This window comes from Lepidothrix coronata, unplaced genomic scaffold, assembly GCF_001604755.1.
Source record: "Lepidothrix coronata isolate B3197 unplaced genomic scaffold, Lepidothrix_coronata-1.0 Scaffold201, whole genome shotgun sequence".
NCBI lineage: Eukaryota > Metazoa > Chordata > Aves > Passeriformes > Pipridae > Lepidothrix > Lepidothrix coronata.
Window position 1 is genome coordinate 837,637 of NW_016690381.1, and position 23,551 is coordinate 861,187.

Here is a 23,551-nt window from a genome sequence, read left to right on the forward strand (position 1 = left end):
CACAATTTTTTCCCCCCCCTTAGAATAAGGGCTGCAGTGCCCAGTAGGATATAATGTGGTGGATCCTTTACCCACAGGCTCTTAAAAGAGAGGAGAAATTCATTTAACCACCATGTAGAATATACACAAAGTCCAGTTTGGATGGCAGTGGTTCCACAGCAAGTGAAAAAGGTCGTACAATCCTATCTCAGGAATGTTCTCTCTGTGTTCAATGTTTTTTTACAGGTAACAAGGAAACGAGGACACATAAAAGAGAATGCCAGCTCTCCCCAGCTGGTGGAGGTAGATGGTCTCTCTCAAATTGCAGAGCTCAAGGCACATACAGAGCAAAGACACTGCTTATTCCGTGTGGTGCTCCAACCACCTGGATGAACGGGACAAGTTCCCAAGAATCCACTCATGGAAATTTCTTCTGTCCCTCTCAACGTTGCGTATTTTTAACCTATGATCATCAAGAAGTGATTCTCGGGTTATAACAAGTCCCAAAATAAAACAAGTGTCTGAATAAGTGTCCTGAAACAGCCCAAGTGCCCCTCCAAACCCATCTGGCTACACGGCCAACACTGTGGAACTGTCTCCATCTGCTCTTTGCAGAGCAGCTCCACTACAGCACAAGGCTGAGCACTCGGGAAGTTGTTTCTACCTGTTGTTGCTGCTTCCACGAGCAAAAGAAAAAATAAGAAAGGATTTCATCTCCAAAGGAAATCTGTGGTAAAAACTTCAAGGAACAGACGGAGCAGAAAAGATTGGCTCTAGAACAGCTGTTTCTCAAAGCCCCACCCTGTAAGCACTGGATGTTCTAAATGTCAGAAGAGGTTCAGGTTGTTTTGGATTATGAATTACTTAATAGGTCTGTGACAGACAATATGAACTGCTACTGCACATGGGTGTGAACAATCGTTCCATCTTTTTTTCCTGATTGTTGTGCAACTTCATTTCCTGAAAAAGAACATATACTTCATAGATGAGCCCACCCAGGTGCCAGAGAATCCCATTTGCATCAGAAAAGTGGTATTCAGCTCTGCCCTTAGACGAAATCTTCATTATTATTTTATGGTTATATTTGGATTCATTTGCATAACACAGCCATGCAATAACAGAACTGCATCAGTTACAAACTTGCCTACCAATATCTGTACTGGTTCTAGTTTAATTTAAAGCATGCAAAAGAGGGGAGCCCCTGGGAAGCTGCCAACAATAATGTCCTCCTGCACGTTAAGCAAATAGTTTGTTTCCTCCACAGGAGTCAGATCAATACTCAAGAAACAAAAACGAAATCAAGAAAAGCTAAAAGCTTAGTAATGTAAATCAGGGTGGAGAAAAAAAAGAAAGAAAGCTCCTCATTGGCATTCTACAACTTCTGCAGACCCCCATGGCCCATTAGCTAATTTCTGTTAAAACACACAGCTCTAGAATAATAAATGCCAGTGGCACATTTCTAAAGGTTTGTGGCAACTGAAGTAAACATGTCCCTGTTCCCAGGACACCAAGAGACAGAAAATTAACCAGAGGTTAACTGGGTCATTAGCTAGAGCACAATATAGGTCACTGCAGATTTAATTTAGTTTGTATGCAGCTAAAGAATCAAATACAGCAACCAGTTCTCACAGCAGGAAAACAAGTAACTTATCAGCATGCTAATGTATCTTGGATACCAAGGCACCAAGTCTGTCATTACAATTCATACCTCTTTGAACTAATTTCACATCATTTTGATGTACAAAGTACACACACATGCATACAATTTACTTAGTTCTGAATGCAAGTATGCAAATACACACACAAATACTGAATATTTAACCAGAAGTCCAAGTGGCCACACTTAATAACGAAAGAAACTCATTTCTACATCTCTAACTTATTGTCTTAGATGAGTAAACTAAATTAAGATCAGAGTAAAAAAGGGTCTGAATAATTTCTTGAAAGTTTTGTAGACATTTAGTGGATTGTTTCCTGTATCTTTGCTCTCAACACAAACCACATTAAAATCAGGGGACATTACCAAAGTTCAGTACACCATATGTTCTACCGAAGCTTCCCAAAATCTGAACAGTCTCTCCTTCTTCTACAGTTGGTATTGTTTATAACACATCTAAAGACACAAAAGGTGCACTTCCTGATCAGAGTTCTTGAGCTACACTAATAGCAGGTGGTTCTTACTGGCAGAAAAACATTAAATGAAGCAACTGTGTATCCCCACCACCCTCTGTAAAAAGGATTTCCCCCCCTGTGTCCCAGTTTATCAGCTTTCATAAGTATAAACAGAGGAATTCAATTTTGTTCCAAAACACTCATAAGAAAAACAAGTGTGATTTATGATTTTGGTATTTTTTTAACCCGTCTTGGCAATACTAAAATAGGTTAAGATGCAGGTTTTCAGCGGCAATGCTTGAAATCCTTAAATTAAGGATTAATAATGTATCACACACGCTGATGAATGGGTGACTCACGAAGGACACAGACACCAAGTTCTATTTAAAGCCTGGCATGGGGGGAACAGAACACTAAGATGGAAATGCTGGAAGGCAGAGAGCAAAAGGGGCAATTTGCTAGAGAAAAAACCTGCCTGCAGACGTTTGGCACAACAGATTAGCTGTGTTGATAATATATTAACAAACCACGGCTCAACCAAAATAAAGGTGTCAAGTACCAGCCCAGTGTCAGACAGCAGCTGTACTTGGAGAGGTTTGTGTTCCACTGCAAGCACAGACTGGATTTGCTGCTTGGTGATTTTCTGAAAGCTCCACCTGCTAGAAATTAAATGACCTCCTGAATCACTTAACTCTTATCTTGCACAGCTGTAGAAAAGCTCAAAAATCCACACCTAAACAGCTCAAAGAAAAAAAAGCAAAATAACATTCTCTGGTTTTGCACTGAAGTGTAACAGATTTCAAACCAAAGGTGTTGATTTACTTTTTTTTCTTTTGAAGCAGGTTGATCTTAAGGCCTTGAAACAGGATTAGATGGAATAAACAGCTAAATAAATCTAAAGCAAGAACAGAAGACTTTTTTTTTCATTCTCTGCAGTAAAATTTTGTACAGCTTATTATAAAAGCATGTAGCTTTCCTAGAATTCAGAGGCACATAGCACCTGCATTAGGAACTTGCAAACCTAACATTTTTCTTCTCCACTTCTTGCAGAGCTACAGAAATGTGGCTCTTGCCTAAACTCACATCAAGACCACAACTGAAAAAAAAAATAAAACCAGTGTTTAACTAAACTAAATTCTGTAGTAGTATCCAGTGCAGCTCCATAACCATGTGAATGCACAATTTCTGCAGCACAGGGTGTCCAGAGCAGCTGATGGGAAGCATAATAGCATTTAGAGTTCAGAAAAACCACCACCCAAAGCATGACCAATACAATGTGGTTTCCACACCATATGCTGGAGTGTCCTTGCTTTAGTGTTGTTGTTTGCAGTTTGTTTTTCCCCCTCCTCCAGATGATGATGATGTGTAATGTTCAACAATATCTCAAATTTATGGCCAGCTAAAGGGTATCACATTCCTGAGACACCTTTTTTATAACACAGTAGTAAATCAACCTGCAAAAGGCTTTCTGGGCAATTAGTTTATTAACAACCTCAGCTCTTTGCCTACTAGGAGTCAAAATAATCCTTATCACACTGCAACTTGAACACAATAACCTTCACAATCTACCAAACACACTCATAGGTCATCAGATAAGCAATTTTAATTGCTGCTTCTTCTGAACACAAAGTTTGCCTGGGACTTGGAACACAGTTTTAAATTAACAAGTCTTACTTTGTTAAAAAAAACTACGTCACAGAGAATGGTTAAGTTTTTTCTTTCATTGGAACTGTTCTCCTTCAACCTGTCATTTGTCTAACAAAGAATTTCCTCTCTTTTTCTGCTGCCTTTTTTCTCCTAAGCAATCTTATTCTAATCACACTTATCCTGAAGTTATTTCCCTTCTCTTCATATCACCTTACTGATCCATAATCAATAAAGGGCTCAAAACTACAAATTACCATGTAGAAGAAAGCTTCAGCTATGAAAGAATCCAAACTCAAACGGTCAAAAATTGTTAAACCATAAAACAGGTTCAAATTTAGTGAAAAGACACATCTACAGGCAAAGAAAATCCATAGAGGCTTATTAATTGTGACACTCTAAGTCCAGTACAACTTGCAGAACTTGCTGAGCCATAGGGACTTCTCAGTATCATATCTCTCTACGTCTGAGTTCTTCTGACATGCTTTTATCAGCTGCAACAAGAGATAAAACACTGGGCTTGACACATCTTTGTGACTGCCTTGGTGTGAGAATGAAAATAATGGACTAGACCAGCGTGTTATTTATCTGCAGCGTCCCAGTACTATTTTTACTTCTGAGATTCTTAAACAGATATTTTTTTTTTTAAGCAGACCAATAAAATACATACCATTTTCCAATTTCTGCTGAAACAAACTGAGGTACTCCATTATTCAAAATATGTTTTCACCACCTTATGCAGCACAGTATTGCTTACAAAACCACCCCAAAATAGAAGGTCTTGAAACAGCTGTGCAACATCCTTGCCCTATTTAGCAAGGCAGAAATGGATGATGTTCCTCTCTCCCAACTCCATCAGTGTGAACACAGCACACTGCAGTGGCCACTTTCCCAGCTACCTTCTTTTACTGCCATTTAAAGAGAAAAGCTACTTAGATATTGCCACACAAGGTTTTCTAAAGAAGTAAAGGCAAATCAAGTTACTCAAGTAGAAGGGTAACCCCTGACTATCAGAAGAATTTGCAGTGAACTAAAATGTACTGAAAGTGATTTTGATCTCAGTCTTGTGTTTTCCAAAACTTGTGCACCACGAACAGGATTGCTGAGATATGGTGATCAAACCCAAATAAAATCACAAGTTCCTATCTGCAGCAAATAGCTTCAGCTTGGAACTCTAAGGTTTGTACCACAAAGAACAGTTGACATTTTCTGCAGAGGTTTCCACTTGAAGTGCAATAACTTCTCTATCAGAGGTTTCTGTAGAACACATCCTTACAAAGGAAAGAGGATAATACAGAACAACATTAACTTTTTTTTTCCTTTAACAAGAGGTTATATAATGGAACTACTAAACTTGGACTACTTCCTTCAGAACACAAAGCAGCACTAAAGATACATTAAACTAAGAGAAGTCTGACAGATACCCTTCCTAAGGCTACTGACTGCAAGAGCAGCCACGGAATCTGGGATCAGTGGTTCAAAGGAAGTTCCTTCCACAGCTGATGATCTTTCCTTCTGTGTCAGCCAAGTACAGAGGGTGAATACAACAAACAACTTGAACATTAGTTTGCAGTACCAGGGGCTATTCTAGGTTATAACCTTTCTAGAGGTAGCCTGAGTTCACTCAAAAGTAAATTAAGTTTAATTCATACAGGGCATGATTTTTGCCTTTTTTTTTTTTTCCCCTTCATCTCCCCACAGATGATGATTCATTTCTTCTGATTCCTCTACTGGAAATATTTCTTCAGCTTGTCAGAATAGTGAAGTGCAGGATTACACAACACAATTTTCTGGGAAGCTGACATATGCTCAAACATTTCATTATAATTGACTTGGACTTAACAAGCTGAGTTCATGTTGTGCAAAATAAATCAAAACCTGACAGATCATTTTCTCATAGCATATAAGGGAAGAATAGGAGAAAGAGTACAGAAACTAGCATATTGTGGTTCAGTGTTCTAAAATCCTGATCTGCAAATGGTTTATCTAATTCTGGGACTATCACATCAGAAAAAAAAATTTAAAATAAAAATGCGATCAAGAGTCAAATGAACTAAGTCACCGAGATACATCCACAGAGTAGATTTTTTTTTTTAAAACAGAGACCAGATGTTTGAAAGCCCTTTAACTGTCTTTACCTATGATGCTTTCAAATTTTATTTCAGTTTTGGTTTTGGCATTTTTTTTTAATAATTCAAAAGCATAACTGAAAAAGGTCATTTAATATTACACCACAGGACTACACTGCATTCCTTAGGATTTGTGATATATGTGCTTACAGTGTGTCATTTAATAATGCAGAATAGCATCTCACCACACATTAGCTGACGAAGGATGAGGCAGCTGAGCACGTGCTAATACGGAAACCAAGAGCTCAGATTCAGTGTTAATGATTTCTCTGCTGCTGATATAAAATTTCCTTACTACATAGGCAGTCCCCATTAAATTTCTTCACACGTGTAATTAAAGCAAGAGAGTAACCTAGTTTATCCACCACAGCAGTCACAGAAAACATCAGAAGCCTTCGAAGTTTTAGGTTTGCCCCTTTTTTTCCTCTCTGGGTTCTCTAAATAACTTTAAATTTGTAACACACACACACATGCACCACCCCCACACACAGAACCTTTCAGAAATTAAGGTTATGAATAGCCTGCAAATCCTGTTCTCCCTTTCTACAGGCAATGCCTTAAGTTATTAAAAAACATTCTTTCTGTTTTGAGATGTCATTCATCAGAGTAGTTGTTTCAGCTTGGCTTCCACTTGACTGCTCACTCACAGTCAAAAAAATTCCTGCAGTATAAAGCCAGAGTCAATAGTTAGCAACTGCAACACTGAATTATACACCATATAATTGTTTTCTGTTTCGTTACAATGGCAGAAAATACTTATTTTATCTTTAATTATCTGAAGAAAAATTTAAAACTAAATCAGGCTCAAATCAATATCCTCACAATGTTTTGTTTCTTTCAGAACACGATGGAAATTATAGTTTTCACCTGGTTATCTTCAAAAGTCTTCATGAACATTGAAGATCTTGGTAGACCAGTTGGTTGGAGAGAAGAAAATAAAAAAGATACTAATCTGAAGGGGCCTTAATCCTGAAATTTCATTTCGACACCTAATCAATGCAACTTGTAGAACTCTGAGCTTCCAGTGAAATCAATACAACTCCACAGCTATTTCAACTCCCCCTCAAAAATTTAAGCAGAGATATTCAAATGTATTTATTAAAAGTACAAAAACACATTAACCTGCTGTATAAAAGCTAATTCCAAGAGAGCAGGGACTCTGCAAAATCTGGAGTACTTGTGTCCACAGATCAGAGCTCAGTTTAGAGACACCTGAACTAGTTCTAAGTAGTTTTCCCACCCTAGAACAAAGGTCTGCTCAACAGGTAGAACCCAGAGCTGATACCCTCCTTCCCATCAGCTGTATTTTTTAGCAGACAGCTTCACCCAAACACACAGTATTTTTGCCCCTTCCCCAAGATGCTCCATTACATCTGTGGCAAGAGGAAACGAGATTTGAGGCAGTAGATACAACGTGGGAATGTTGCATTAGATCTATTCTGGAGGCTTTTCTATGCAAGGGAACTCTTTATTTCTTACCTTAAAGCAAAATTGGAATGGCAGGGGACTGGAAATAGCCAAGCATTTGGCCTAGAGGTAATTATTTTAGAAGTATTTGAATAATAGCAAACCCAAGAATCAGACATCTGTCACTCCTAATTCATTTAAATTCTGCTGCTGGCTCTCAACCCACCCTAAAAAAGCCAAGTAAAAGTATCAGTGACAGGAAGAGGAGGAAAACGCCTTGTTGTTCAGCACGAGGTTTAAAATGGTCAGTGCTCAAAAACTACTGCCTTACAGCACAGTACAAGTTAAGACTTTAGGCAAGAAAGGCCTACTTTAGAAGTTTTGAGTCCCATTTCCAAACAGAATTCATGCTGATAATTGATGGGCAGAGGTCACCTTGTCTGCAAGCCAGACAGATGACTGTCCAAGCACAAACGTTACCTCCTGCTCATGGATGAAACTCAGAAAACTGGCATTGTGCTGGATTCTTGCAAAGGAACATGTCTCACCAAACACAATCTGGAGCTATTCAGCTTCTTTGCCTTTGGAAATGTTGGCTTCCTCTGTGACAAGGGGTTTTTGGAAAGTGGGCAGTACTAAATATCTGATATTTCACTGAAAGCAGAATCAAATAACTCTTTCCAAAGAGGGCACTCATGCTTATCCTTCAGGTGTTCGTGTATTGAAGCTCCATTTCATCCTGTGTAAGTTGTCTTTTATGGTGCAATATTTGAATCCAGCTGAACTGGAATCTTTCTGGCAACAGTTCTGCATCCATAAAAGCAGCAGCCTGAAACTCAACAGAGCCTTTAAGCACATATTAAGCTTTTCTGTTAATTAAGGGATTTAGAGTTTTCTGCATTAAAAAATTTATTAGCACTAAGAAGAAGGTACTTGGGTATCCAAAAGCCTAGATCACTGTGAAAGATGACTAACTGTAAGACAATCTCCACAGCAGCACTCTCCCCAAGGTGCACAATGGATGCACACTTCCTCATTAACAAGGCACATATTTTTAAATCAGTGCAATGGGTGTGAGAATTTCTGAAGTTACTTGGAACTCAGACCCTCGACAGTTCCTCCAAGCCACAGCAGAAATGCAAATTTTAAAGCCTTGAGAAGAACCAGGTAGTTTTTCTGCAGGTAAACTTATCAGGTGAAATGGTTTCAGTGGTAGAGCATTGCATTTATGGCATTGCACTGCTAATCTTCACATCTAATCAGTTATTCAAGGAATGGAAAAGCATCAGACATCTCTTCAAAATGATTTCCAATAACCCATCAAGTGATGAAAATGCAACAGCTGATTTTTTTTTTCTGCTCTGTGACTATAATGACTTGCAATGAAGTTAGCCCTGTATTCTTGTATCCCATCATTATTTCACAGACAGGTCTGCAATAATTCACAGTACAAATGCAATGAAGAGTAAAAACATACCAAAGAAAGGGGCATTTGACACTTTCACTGTAGTGCCCTCCACATCATGCCATTCTCAGTCTGGGAACATTTGCCAGGTACACAGCAACCTAATATAAAAAAACAAAGAATATTTAGGAGAGAGTATAATTTTCACAGTCCTTTTGCAAGTCACTTGAGACTTCTAAGGTATCAGTACAGAGTTTCCAGGTTTTTTTTATACATCATCTAAGAGCACACTCTCCAAGCTCTTCTGGAAGCTCTCTCTTCCCCAATTTGCAAAGTCCTTGCTTTTGTACACCAGCCTTACTAATTCATTGTTTATAGGACAGTCCAATTGTACAAGTTAAGTGACTGGCCGCCGCAGTAACTTCTAGGCAAAATTCAAAAGTGAAACAAAATTACATGAACAAAACCAATGACAAACACAATCACAACACGACAGAAGTAAGACATGGAGGCAGCCCAACTCAGCAGGCTGACCAGCAACAGGACTGGAAGCAGTCTGCAGTTTGTCAGAGTTGTTCAGGTTAGGAGGGACCTCTAGAGGTTACCTGGTCCAACCCCCCTGCTCGAGCAGGGCCATCCCAAGCTTGTTTCCTGCAACCATGCCCAGGTAGCTTTTGATTATCTGCAAGGAAGGAAACTCCAACATCTCCAGACAGCCTGGTCCAGTGCTCAGTCACTCTCAGAGTAAAGAAGTGTTTCCTCATGCTCAGACAGTGCCTCCTGTGTTTCAGTCTCTGCCCATTGCCTCACCTGTCACTGAACACCAGAGAAGAGCCTGACTCTGTCTGCTTTTTACCCCTCCTGCAGGTGTTTATCTAACTTGAATATATTTCCTCCTCCGAGCCTTATGTTCTGCCAGCTGAGCAGTCCCAGCTCTCCCAGCCTTAAACACCTTGTGGCCTTTCAGGGGATTCTCCCAAGTTTGACCATTTCTCTCCTGTACTGGTGAGCACAGAATGGACACAGAGCACCCAGCACAGCCTTACTGGTGCTGGGTGGAGGGGAAGGACCAGATCCTTTGACCTGCTGGCAACACTCCTCCTAATGCAGCCCAAGATAACACTACCTGCTTTCACCATAAGGGCATATTACTTTCTTATTACATGTAAAAATCCCCACAAATTCTCAAACTCCCCAACAATAGTGTATTAATACGAAAAAAATTCTGGCATGGCTAATAAATTGCTAAACAATTCCAGAGCAGCTATTTGTTAAGTATACCTTAAAAGATTTGAATACAGAAATACACACCATAACTTCAGAAGGGTCACAGACACAGAGCAGAAATTCATTTTGTATCCTTTCAATGATCTGCTTTCAATCTGGATTTTGGACCAAGGTGCGTGGGGGCGGGGAAGAGAAAACAAAAGCAAACGCCACAGATGAAAGAAAACTAATTCTAGCATCACTGTGGCAAACTGATTGAGAACTCCAGCTAGCCACTGCCACTGATTTTTGTTCTAACAAATTAGATATCCCCTTGCCCTTTCACAACTCACTCAGCAGTCCTGTCACAGGTAGATTGCTTAGAACTCCACATGCAGACATAACTCCTCCTGGCTTCTAAGACTGGGCAGACGTCTGGTTCCTGAGCCTCAGCAGCTCCCAGGGAGCATCCTGAATGCTCCAACTGCTGCCTCATCACTGCACATGCAATGAATGCACACATGGAAGACCAAAAAGGGAAGTTATCAACGTGATATTGGGAGCTGAGCCTTTGCCCCGAGGTCAAAGAGAACAGCAAAATCCAGCACACAGACGATTAAAGAAACACAGTGCTAGCATGAGGAAACCTTATTGAGCATTAAAACTTCAATGTCTGGCAAGCTGATTTAGAGCTGGTTCAGATAAGAATAAAAATATATTCTTACTTTGCAGTGTAATTGATAGTAGAATTTTTTCCACTTACATATTTTATATACATACACAGAAAAAGTCAATTTGAAATAAGTATTGCAAAGAGCTTATTTTCTATCTTAGACAGGAAATCTGTCTTTCAACTACTCTTTTGTCGCAGATTTCCCCTACATACAGACCCGTTTCTCTTTCCTTAATATCATACCAGTGAAAACTACAGGAATTAAACATAAAATCCTGCATAAAGACGAATATTTACACATTCTGAAAAGTAGGAATGGTATTAGTGCCTCTTGAAGCCTGATACAACCAGGCAATGGTGCACTTCCAGGTTCTTCCTACTCCTATCACTACCTTGATTTTGGCCCCAGCTGGTTTTAAATCTACTTTCCTTGATGTTATTAGCAGCTTGAAAAGAAGCAAGTGCAATAAACCCGGAGAGCTGTATCTAATCTCACGGGGTTCTGTCACACCCATCTCTGCCACCAGAGCTGCCTTGTCTCCATCCTATATCAGGAACATGGAATCAGATAAAGTCAAACACAATCCACAGTATGAACACATTCATCCTGCTAGTGATACTCTGAGACTGAGAAATCAGAGCTAACTGAATTTGATGAGAAACACAAACCTAAAGTAAGTGCTTCACAATTGAAGCAGTTCCTTCAATACACATAGCAGAAATGCCTTAAAAAAATATCAAAATACTCAAAAGAGTACTTATTCAGAGAATTCTTCACAAAAATTTGATTCAGCAGGTTACTGATAAATGGAGAAAGTCTTGGAATTGATCCCTCTTCAAGCTTAACGTTCACTACTACAACTCTGCTAAATATTAAGAGAGGGATGGGGGTTCTAACAAGTAACTATACTCTTTAATTAAGAATGTGGGAAGCATTATATACTTATACCTCAGCAATACAGCAGTCAAGTACAACCTGATCACAGGGGGCTGATTCCAGAATGAAGGGATCCCTGGAGCTCAGCCAGCCTACACCTTTGCTCCACAGGAGAGAGGAGGTACATAGAGCTCTGATGTCCATCTAACCTGCTAAACTTCTCACAGCTTTCCTGGGTACTCAATTCCTGTTCTTTGAAATGCAACATGAAATGCAGAAGACCATGTCAGCCCCACCAACACATACTGCATGTTCATACTGTAAGCTTATTTTCAGGACCCTCTGCCCAAGATCACTGGAAACAAGTCACAGAGCACACCACCTTGTCAGAGGACAGAGGAGAAATCACAGGCTTTCTCAAAGTCTTAGGAAGAAGGAATTCTGCTTGGCTTCTCATCTAATTCCAGGACACTAATTCAGTCTTCACTTATTGGGGTAATAATTATTTTAGATCATAGATCCTTTTGCTCCTTTCCTCTAGATTCCTCCTAGGGAGTTCCTGTATTATGTTTTCAGGACACTTCCTTAAGAGGAAAAAATGCCAGTATTTGATAGCTCCCAGCAATGTGGGATGAAAAACAATTCCTCAATCTCTAGAAATATAGCCAAAGACTTAAATGAGGGAAGTGCTTCATTGCAGGTTCAGCTTTTAAACATTACTGGTGCCAAGGTACTCCTTCTATCTCCTGGTACCAAAATATCATGAGGCATATATTCTGCTTTGCTATATAAAACTTGCCAAATTCAGGTTTCTGTTCCTATTCCCTCATCTCCCTTCCCACAGTGCTGCACACGGCTGTTTAAAAATTAAAGCCTTCACTTCTTTGAAGATCCTGTTGCACTGGAGAACATTTTCTTGCTTAAAACACTTGTTTCTGAATCAGACTTGCAAAGTTCAGTATCTGGTGGTTTATCTCAGACCCATCCAAATAACCACGAACATATTAGATTGTGCTTGGCTATTAGTTATAAATCAAATTACATGCCTTAATAGCTTGGGAGCCATATCCTAGAAAAGTTTGCAAGAATCCCCATTCAAGAGGTATCAGAATGAGCAGAGGCATCAGACCTTCTACTCAGTGGAATGGATCCATTCAATTTTGAAAAAAACTGAATCCTGGTTTTGTACTGTGTTTAGGTGCTTGGATTTAAGTGGGGGTTTTTTAATAGATATAGACCTCTAATAATCCTATAGGGTTGCTATTTGTAAATCTCACTTCCAGAAGAAGGGAAGAAAGATATTTTTGCCAGCTAAACCTTTCAGTCACTTTTATTCTTTTTAGAATTTCACATAACTGTTATTTTAACTGCTTGTAACTTTTCCATTCTTGCAAAGACTGGCAAAAAATGTTTAAGTATCTGAAAATTATGTTTGTAATTTTGAAAATGGCTGTAACTATCAAGGCTGTCTGGTTCTTTTCAAACTGCAGCCATACTGCAAGATAAAAGCAGGATGAACTCACAATTTAGTTTTAGTGTTTGATAGCACAGCAACTTCAGCTATACCTTTAAAGAGATGAACAGCAGTGGCTGAAGTACAGTACTCAGTCACACTTTAGACCACTGGTGCAGAAGATAGAAAATTTACTTATAAATTGCATTTGGTAATAAACTACTGCAAATACATCATGTTGTTGAAGTTTTTATGTTCTGTAGCAAGCACTATTAGCACTCCAACGTGACACTACAAATCCTTACATTGTGACAGACAGGAAGCGGAAGAAAGTCACAGGGAACATCTGAAACTGGACTGAGCCTTTCCCCAAAGGCCCTCTCTGAAGTCGTGGTTAATGCATGAACCAGTTCAATATGCAAGTTTGTGCTATGTACAATTAATGCATGCACCAGGTCAATGTGCAAGTTTGTGTTATGTACAATTAATGCATGCACCAGGTCAACGTGCAAGTTTGTGTTAGGTACAATCGTCTGATGGAAAAGGACTTAACAAGTGAACTACAGCTGTTAAAAACAAAAACGTAAGACAGACTTAAAATTTTCCAGAAGATTATAGGAGGGGTTAATTGAGGCTACAGCACTTTTCTACAGTGCACTGTTGGACTATTTGCTTAACAAACCCAGGACAAATCCCAATTCAACAGCAGTGCCTGAAAAAAAGGATGAGACGCTAACATGTGTTAAGTATGTAAAAAAGTCTCCAGCATTCTTTAAGGATGTGAAAAGGGAGAATGAATCCTTCATTGCTTAGAGGGGAACATTTTTGTCTTGCCAGAGGACAGATTCCCAAGGAATGACATTTTCCTACAACCTGTAATTTTCTCATTCATCATTTGTCAGGGCCCAAAGACCTTTTACTGCACACAGAATGTTTGCACATGTTTAATCATCCTTGTCCCAAACAAATGTCACAGTCTGAATGAGGAAATCAGTTAATATCACTGATGATGCTAATTTAACACCATTAATATCACACTGTGAACAGTCACTGAACCCACTAGGTCTCGTATCACAGCTAAGCTCTGCTGGTTGCAAGTCTGTTCTCCAGCAGACAGCACCAAGAGAACCCACACAAATATCACAACCAAGGGAATGTGATAGAATTTTTAAAGACTGCTTTGATTCTAGACTACCAAACAAGTGTGACTAAAGACAGACCATTTGACAGAGATTTAGATCCACTAATTAGAACTCATATACACTCTCACAGATGCCTCCACTTTCATCACTGAGCAGTCAGAAAAGAGTCCAAAAGGACCAAAAAAACCATTCCACCACGAGACTACGAGATAGCCAGCAAAAGCTAACGTGATTTAGAAGGCAGAAGACACATTGCAGTGTTGTCTTCAATGGCAACTATACCATCTTGCTCTTCTGTGTGCACAGGTGAGTCACATTTTGTAAAATAATTTCTCTGCACATACTATCTATGAAAAAAGCTTTCTAAGAGCAGAACCATATAATATTTTCTCTAAGCCATTCATATCTTCTACACACTTCCTCTGAAAAAGAAAGGATGACATAAGGGAGCCAGATTATTTAGAAAGTCCTGCAAATGCTGCTGATACTGTAATACAGGGGAAAATAAAAATCCATTAACTACTAGTATTTTCTTATCATGCACCTACCAAGTAGTTAGAGTGGGAGAAGAATTGGAACTTTAGGTTTTGGTACCTTAACTCTCCTTAGAAGCAAGCTGCAATTTCTAAGGCTTCATGTTTCAGTCACAGAAGCAAAATGTACTGGCTTAGGATTCTCATATTAAAGCTGTAAAAACAGAGCAACAAAAACTCCACCCTAAAACACACTCCTGTCCTTTTGACCAGTGTTCTCTCCCTCCACTGAACAGTGCTAGCTCTGGGATAACACGCAGGAAATAACACTGCAAAAAAGGATGCATAAAGAACTTCACATTGTTAGCACTTCAACCACAAAGACAGAATCCAGAAGAAAAGTCTAGAAGCAGATCTAAGAGAATCTCTGTCACAGGTCAATCAATCAGAAGTTTTCCTTATTCAGTTTCCCGACTGAAAATAAAATCAGCACCGGACACACTTCAGCATCTTTTAGATCCACAATCGTCCTTTCCCAAATACTACTTGAAACCACAAGTTCTTAAATACAATGAATTCATCTATTAAGCTGCAGAGTCATAGTGCAGGACACAGTCACAGGGATGATCAAACTGTCAGATCACAGCTGAACCACTGTTTACAGCACTTCCTACCTCAGGGATCAATAATTTCAGCCTTTCACAATGATTGCTGGCTAAAGTCTTCAAATAAGGCAGGCAATTCAATTGCTTTTTTTTTCAGGAACTTGAAATAAGATGCTGCCTCTTCCTAAATGGAACATGTCTTTCATGTCTTTCAGGAGCAATGAGACTTCATCCAATACTTATTTCTTTTGAGGTATTGATATTTACAGTTGTTTATCCATCACCATAAAGTTGCAACCTTCATTTTACAATACAATATACAGATTAGCGACAACTAATAGCCTGACAGTGTCAGAATAAAATTAATCTATCTCCTAACAATCCATTAAATATGGCTAATTAGTACTAGTGATTACTCATCAGACCTTTTACTTCACAACATACTGCTTAAACTCGCTGAACTGTGAGCTGCTATTCTGATTTTACTGTGGAAGGTGAACCAATGCCAGAAAATATATGCAGAAATACAAAATAACAATAACAATAAAAAAAACCCAAAACACCATTTTTATAGAATTCAGAAATATTACACATCCTTTTTCTTCCCACAGAGGTCAACCACTAATTACCTGAAATCCTCCCTTATGGAACTTGCACCATCATTTCAGAATTTCTCCCCAGGCACCATTTGTGTGAGGGGTGAGGGAGGGTGGTGGGGACAGGCAGTGGGGAGGGCAGTTGACCAGCAACAAACTCTATGGAGAAATCCCAGCAATTTCCAAAAGTTAAACAAATATCCAAATGCGCTGGAAACTGGCAGGAATGGGAAGAGGAGAGGAAACAGCAAAACAAAACGAGACAAAACAAACAAACAAAATAAAGCCCACTCAAAAATACACATCTGCCACTACACAGCAAAAGTATTTGCTTTATTCCATCACCTCATCTCTCACTCGCAACAGAGAAGGGTCTTATTCACGTACATAAATCAAGTTATATTTGCAAATTTAATACCACCATGTCTCTTTTAATTACTATTTTGTGGATGAGCACCTATAAGTCTTCCCACCTGAGATCCTCATAACAGAAACGCTTGGAAGAAGTCACAACAGTGAAATACACACTTGCTTAAAAACAAAACACAGCCATAGCAAAGTATCATCTACTCCAACTTAACATCTTGTTTAATGAAATAATATTAGTTAATTAAGCAAAAAAAAAAAAAGCTACAGACATTTTCCTATCCATTTAGGAGAAATGACAGAGAAACTAGTAGTGAAAGGCCAAACTAATCAAAATGAATTTATGTAGCAAGGGCAAACACTTTCAGCTAGAAACTACCCAGAATAAGATCCTTGTAAGGAATCTAATGCAGAAAAAAACTCCAAATACAAGTGAACAAACAAGCCCCCCTGTATTATATAGCCAAAACATAACTAAGAGTGTCTTTTTTTAAAATATCAAAGTCCAGGAAAAAAAAAAATCCATTAAATTATTTGAGAAAAACACTGTATTTTCTGAATGAGACTAAAACAAACCCATACAACCCTCCACACTCAAATGACAAAACATCTACAGTATGAAAACTCCCTGCTACCAGAAACCTTGCCTTGAATTCCATGATTTGTGCTGATGAGTGTCCAGAGTTCACCTAACTTCCTAACACAGATTAAAAATAAAGCTGTCCTATTTACACTAATATTTTGAGTGTTTCCCTCATCCTCTTGCCAATTCCATTTCCTCATCTCCCAAAAACCAAGCAGAGCAGCTAAGGCAAAACTGAGAAAGATGGTAGCAGGAACAGTTTAGCCTTTGAACAGCATGCTTAAAGTTTTAAGTTTCACTGCTGAAATGAAAGGCTAGGAATAATCAAATTCTATGAAGAGGATTGACTTGGAGAACTCCCATAATACATTTAATCTAAACAATATCCTTGAATGTGTCTGTTTTACTTTCACATAACGAGAAATTCAAAAGAAACACTGCACATTAGCTACAGAAGAATACTTTCACGAAAACTTCTTAAAATTATATTTGGACAAGAGGGAGGGAAGGAGAGAGAACTGCTACGCATGCAGCTAGCACCAAAACTACTACTCCAGTTGCATCCTTTGGAGAACTCCTAACCTCACTATACTGTACTGCCTAAGTTCTTAAAGCATGGCCCACCATGCTTTACATCTCACCTACACTGAGAAAAAAAGCTGTTGCACTGCAGGTTAATTTTGGAATGCAGCCGCCACCTAAGCAATTAAGGGGCTTTTCACAACTGCTGTCTGATGGCATAAGACGGCATCCACTGTTAACAGCAAAGACAATACTTATTGCTGTGATAAAAGTTTAGTAAAAGCCATCGTATTTTTACCATTAGTTTCCTATTGAATTTAACATTAGCCACAGAAAAGTACGATCACTTATGCATTCATCCATACACGTGCAGCTTGGAGAAAACAAGGCGGATGACACAGATACTGCACCTCGGTAAGGTTTAACATCCATAAGTAACTCTTAAAAGCATAAGGATTAAAAAAAAACCAAACAAGTAGCTAATTAGAGACCTACCTACATCTCTCCCAGATTTATGCCTGGAGCCCTGCAGCCTTACAGGGCTGTCGAACAGCCCGGCACACGACTGGGAACCAGAAGTTTTTAGCACGGCACATGTTATTTCCCAGCTCAGGCAATGCCTCCCCGCATGACCTTGGGCGAGTCACTCCCCGCGCATCTCCGCTCCTCACCTGGCAGCCCCCGGGCCACGGCGCGCCGAGAACCAGCACCGGCTAATTAATTACTCACAGGTGGCTCCGCACCGACGAGGCTGCAATGAAGGGAAGGGGAGGTGGGAATTGGCGCGGGGGGTTCCTCACCTACAGGTGATCAAAATCTCCCCGCCATGGATTCAGGGGGACAATCCCCCCCACCCCTTTCCCGCTTCCCTCCTGCGCGGGTCGGAGAAGGAGGCGGCGGCTCCGGCTCGCAGCGGCAGCAGCCGAGGGAGCCGCGCCCTCCGGGCCTCCCGCCCCCGCCGCCTGAACCCTCCCGGCGGCCCCGGCCGGCTGCGAGCCCCGCCGGGCGGACACTCACAGGTGGCCCGGAGCCGTGATAGGCGACGGCCGGCCCGGCCCGGGCTGGGGTGGTCTGGGCACCACACGGGAGGCGAGCGAGCCGGCTCTGCGGGCGCTGCGCTCCCGCCGCGGGGCCGCGGCCGCCGCCCGCCCCTTCCCCGCCCGGGCCGCGCCGCTGGCCAATGCGGGCCGCGCCAGGAGCCGGCATCCACCGGCTGCTGCGAGGCGCCTCCTCCAACCCCTCGCCGGGGGCTCCCGCCCAAGCGCCGCCGAGCAGGGGGCACGGCAGGGAGCCCGCGGCCCCTCCGAGGAGCCTCCCCCGCCTCCCCCCGCCGGGATCGCCGCCCCTCGGCCCGCGGGGGCAGCGAGCGGGGCGGGCTGTGGGTGGCGGAGCAGCGGCTGCGGGAGGGTCTCACCCCCCCGGGGTTGGGGGGAGATAAAGCCCCGACCTGATAAAACTTACGCGCTCCCCACCTGTTCCCCGGCGTTCCCCGTGCGGGGTGTCAGGAGGCCGGCGGTGGAGTGGCACGGAGGAATGTGCCTCGTCCTGCTGAAGGGCCAGATCTGAGCGTGTTTAGGCGTGGACATCTCCTGTGACCGAGCTATCCCAAACGACTCAGATTTCCCTTTCACTATTTTCGGGTCCCTTTCACTATTTTCGGGTCCCTTTCACTATTTTCGGGTCCCTTTCACTGTTTCGGGTCTCTTTCACTATTTTGAGTTTTAGCCTTTCACGTTCCCAATTGAAGGGTTTTTCCACAAACACCACCTTATGCGCCTGGTCCCTTATTTTTGGGTCCCTGTCTCCACCCCAGGCAACAGTAGTTCAGGTGTTTGCAGTGCAGGTGTAAACATTCACGAAAGCAGAGCCATAGTTCCTGTTTTACCTCTCTTTTTGTATTAATCATTTCCTTGTTACTGACCTCCCTGATTGTGCTTTTTAATCAGGTTGCTACATTTTCTGTTCTGCACAGGAAATCCAAGGAATAAGAAGCTAGCTTTATTCCGACAGGTCCCAGGGTGATATTTTTGTGAAGATGTGTCAAGAAAATTATGCAAATTCTTCTCAACTTTCAACAACTTAAAATATTCTTGAGATTCACACTGTGGAAAGAAAGAAAATGTACATTTTTTCATGGGTTCACATTTTTTTTGAAACTGTCAGGTCCTTATTTCTCAACAGAACAGTGTCATTAAATTACAGATTTAAAACCAGATACAATTTGCAGGACTTGTAGGATTTGAGATATAATATAATATATCCTTTTTAAGGTGGGGTGAATGTCAAAGAGTCAAAATAAGTCTTGTAATTAAATTAATAATAGGTCATTTTACTATTAAAAAATATGATTTCCGGAAATAAAGCCAACCACCTGTTTTCCATACCAATGCTGTTACAAATTGGCTTGTGAATGGTTCAATGTGTTACTCCAAACAGACACTTTCAAAGATGGGATCTATTCCTTGCCCACTAGGAAAGTTTTATCTTTGCATTAAAGGTGCTCAAGACAGCTGAGCTTTACCTTATTATTACAAAAAAAGTCTCAAAAATACTCTAAATGATTGGGATCTTTCTTATGAGACTCCAAATGGATAAAATTTTGTCCTCAGTATGCATGTGAAATGCCTCTAAATCTGAAGGAGTGATTTGTCATTACAAGATATTTTTAAGGAATGATTTCTATACAGTCATAATTACCAGAATGAGAAATTATCTAGTGAATCTTCCATTAATCTTACAAAGCTGTTCTCAAGCCTGAGTTATTTCCATCTATATTCTAATCAAGACTCATCATCATAATTTTGTGAGATAGTTTCTAACATTAATGCAAGGTTTTGTCTTACTACTTTAAGAATGTTATTATTGTTAATTTTATTAATACATAGAAATTCCTTCTAACGTCTTAAATAAATTGACCTAGGTAACAATATATGCATAAAAAAAGATTCTCTTCACTTGAGTGAAGAGCGTGCCATCATCATATATGAAAGACAAAGGATGGCTGGAAATAAATCTATAGGCAAACAACTGACCTCTGAAACAGTGAAAATATAAATAGCTTGTTCAATTGTACAAGAAATCTTGGCAAAATCCAAAAGCATGTAGAGGTAAGTGCTGTCTCAGTCCATTGTAATAAACACTGCTGTTAAATATGAAAAACTGTGCCTTAAGTCTCGAAGTAATATTTCTCTATTAAGTGGTTTATTTCACAAGCAAAATGAGTACTGCAAAAGCAGTTGTTTACCTTTTTTAAAAATATGGATTCTTTCCCATGGTTCATTACTCTCTCTATTACTTTTTTGTATAGATTAAAAATATGTCAAATTCTGCATGCATACATCATCAGTGTTGTGTATGTCATGGATGTGAATAGGGCAAGATCAATTCAGGGGTTTTCTTCTGTATTTTTACTTGTTACTATCTTGGAATGTGACCTTGGGCAATTTACTGAACTTGCCTGTGATAGTTCTTTCATCTGTGAGATCTGGGATAGTCACATTGGAAGAAGGGCACTTTATTGGTAATAATATTGTGTGAATTTATCTATAACAAATGAGGTAGTAAACAGCACCTTTGAATACATCCAGTCATTATCCAACATAACATCTGGGAGAACTGAGAGCCCCTTCTAGTGCCTAAAGGGGCTCTGAGAGAGCTGGAGAGGAATTTTGACAAGGGTCTGGAGTGACAGGATGAGGGGGAACGGCTTCAAACTGACAGAGGGCAGGGTTAGATTGATATTAGGAAGAAATCCCTCGCTGTGAGGGTGGGGAGGCCCTGGCACAGGTTGCCCAGAGAAGCTGTGGCTGCCCCATCCCTGGAAGTGTTCGAGGCTAGGCTGGACGAGGCTTTGAGCAGCCTGGAAGGTGTCCCTGCCCATGGCAGGGAGGCTGAAACTAAATGGTCTTTAAGGTCCCTTCCAACCCAAACCATTCTAGGATTCTATGGTGTCAGTATTGTCTCCTGTTTCATTCTAGGCAGCATATACGTGCAGTCTGTAGTGCTTAAAACAAGGTTTAAAAACTAGGCAGAATTTTTTGTCCAATATAGCAAATAAAATCATCAAGGATCCCATGTGAAAGTCATTTAGAGAAGAAGCCTAATTTTTTAATTGGTTAAGCAGTGCATTAACAGTGTGTTCAGAGGTAAAGCTGCGAGCAATTATAGTTCAGGAGACGAAAGACAGGGAGAATGAACAGTTTTCCACAAAGTTCATGATGAAGAGCACTGTATCCCTTAAAAGCTTTATGTTTTCTTCACGAAAAAATGATTGCATTGATTAATTATAGGAGTTCAATAAGATTACGGTCTGGTGCCACCAACAAAACTATTCAAACCCTATTTTGGTGTGTTTTCCACATGCAGCAGGTGTTCATCAGTGCAATAAGCTCAGAAACATCTCTTGCCATTCCCACACTACATGTTTGCACTAAGAATTTTGGTTTTAGTGGTTGTGTACATGTTGCATATAGTTACCCTGTAACTTTCTTCCCTCATCTTTTCTTTATGCAAAGTTGAGTGAAATGTGATCTCTGAGGGTGATGCTTTCAGCAGAGTTAAAAATATTGATATGCACTAACGGCAATAATAAATTTTTTTAATCCCTAATGTCTTTGAAGATCCATTAACCCTAATCAATCCAACACATCTGATTGTTCTTGCCAACTGTCCTTTTCCAAATAAAGATATATCAAGTTACATTAATAGTATCCGTAATTAAATATTAGCGTGGATGTAAAAGCAAACTCTGAGATCCAAATAGTGCAAACTTGGGCCACTGATTTAGTTTCAGATCTTGCAGCAGGCTGTTCTCTGAAGTGAACCAGCCAAAAGTGTGAGAGTGGAACTCAGCATATGAGTGCAAAGACAAAGTTTGATTTTTAACAACCCCCTCCCCTTTTTTTTTGTGAAATATGTTAAATTCCCAGTGGGAAAAAAAAAAACTCAGGATTGAAGAAACTAATCAGAAACATACATTAGAGCCTTAGTCATAAAGAAGTTGCTTTGTTTTAAAGACAAAGCAGATTTGTGGTAATGTTGCCACTTTTTATAAACTGTCAAAAACTAGGGGTTGTTTTATTTTGGTTATGTGCCAGTCATGACTCAGGAACTGCTAAGAAAATGCATGTGCTATTTCAAATGTGGCAAGACCTAACCTAGATTTAGGGTAGTCTGTTTACTGCAAAACTGAAACCAGTTGAAATGTCCTGTAGCTGCTGACACTCCTGAGAAAACAAAAACATGGATGGGCAGCGCTAATCACTGGAAATGCCCGCGGATTGTAAGTGAAATGTTGTGTCCTTGCCCCAGAGGCCGTATCTTCTGCTGTTGGGGGAAGGGGGAAAACAGTAAAGCAACAATAGCAACAAGAGGTACAAGAAGTACGTAAGGAAACAGATGTCTGAACTTCAGCAGATAAGATAGTTGTCTGTTGGACTCCAGGATTAGTCTCTCTGTGTAAAGAGAGCAATCAGGACTGAGAGTTTTTGCATGTTCTTTAATAACTGTGTAGCTGGTAACTGCAATCTCGTGTTTCCTATCCCCTTGCTGAGAACATATTAAGGGAAATGGATTATAACTCCAGTGCTAACAGGAAAGTGTTCAGTAATAATAATCTGTAGCTTCTCGAGCACTTTTCTGTTTTAAAGGGCTTTGCCACCACTGATTAATTAATCTGTTCTGTGTTTAGTTCTGGGGAAGCACGCAATCCTTCCACTGAACAGTTGGGCTTTGTTGTGGCTCTTAAAAGGCTGAACTGTGCTGTGGGTCGGGTGGGTGAGCACATGCAGAGGGGCAGTGCTGGAGTGATAGCTGCTCTTTATGCTACAGGGAACATGCCTAAATCTTTACATGGCTGTAAATCTTTTCCTTTCTCGAGGTGCCGGCTGATACACAGAGGTAAAAAAAAGTCTCATTATCTCCTTCCACAAGTTAGATTTTCCCTTTGATGTGTTACACATAAAGGCAGGTTACTGTGCTGACAGAAGGATCACAGCCATCAAGTTCCTTCTGCCACCCACACGTGCTCAGAAATTACTTTTCTGACTTTCCACATCGTTAGAAGCGAAACTTACTGTGTTGGTTTCTATATTTAACCTAAAATGGGTTTAATTTTAGACACAATCCCATATAAAATGTGGAGTTTGCCTTTTCAGTCCCATTCATCAACATACACCTGTCTGGGTGCATTCACACTGAGTCCCTTGGCTTTAGCTAAGAACGGGACTCCTTGGCTTTGTACCTTCTACAGCTTCTGCCTGAGAACACTGATCCTGCCTTTTCCAGCTGGTAGCCTGAGGGAGATCTGAATGACATCTATCCAAAAGTTCCCCTTTTAAGGGCCTGTTTACAACATCAGCTGTTGGTAACTACACGGAAT

General features: G+C 40.4%; 1 protein-coding gene across 1 annotated transcript in view; it reads right to left on the reverse strand.

The window, feature by feature from the left end:
• The window catches only part of SULF2 (sulfatase 2), a 117,020-nt gene extending 99,101 nt beyond the window's left edge, over positions 1-17,919 (reverse strand). Inside the window, exons 1-2 of the mRNA XM_017832305.1 lie at positions 17,844-17,919; positions 8,749-8,837 (exon numbers count right to left, since the gene is read on the reverse strand). The gene's annotated coding sequence lies outside the window, so the exon portion shown is untranslated. The remainder of the gene's footprint in view (positions 1-8,748; positions 8,838-17,843) is intronic.
• Between the last annotated feature and the right edge of the window lie 5,632 nt (positions 17,920-23,551).